The sequence below is a fragment of the Haliaeetus leucocephalus genome, unplaced genomic scaffold, assembly GCF_000737465.1.
Source record: "Haliaeetus leucocephalus isolate CR32 unplaced genomic scaffold, Haliaeetus_leucocephalus-4.0 Scaffold164, whole genome shotgun sequence".
Taxonomy (NCBI): domain Eukaryota; kingdom Metazoa; phylum Chordata; class Aves; order Accipitriformes; family Accipitridae; genus Haliaeetus; species Haliaeetus leucocephalus.
Window position 1 is genome coordinate 1,148,333 of NW_010972600.1, and position 228 is coordinate 1,148,560.

Below are 228 nucleotides of genomic sequence, written 5' to 3' on the forward strand. Positions count from 1 at the left end.
GTGGGGGTGCTGGGGCCCTGAGGGTTTGGGTCTGGTGGAGGGGGGGGATGCTGGGGGCCGGGAAGGGTGCTGGGCCCGGAGGTGGAGGGGTCCTGAGGTTCTGGGGGTGCTGGGAATCCCGTGGGGTGCGAGGGGTGAGTTGGGCTGGAGTGAGGAGGTTTGGAGGGGGCTGGGGTCCTGGGGTACAGGGCTGGGAGAAGGGGAACCCCTAGGCAGGTCGGGGGGGGG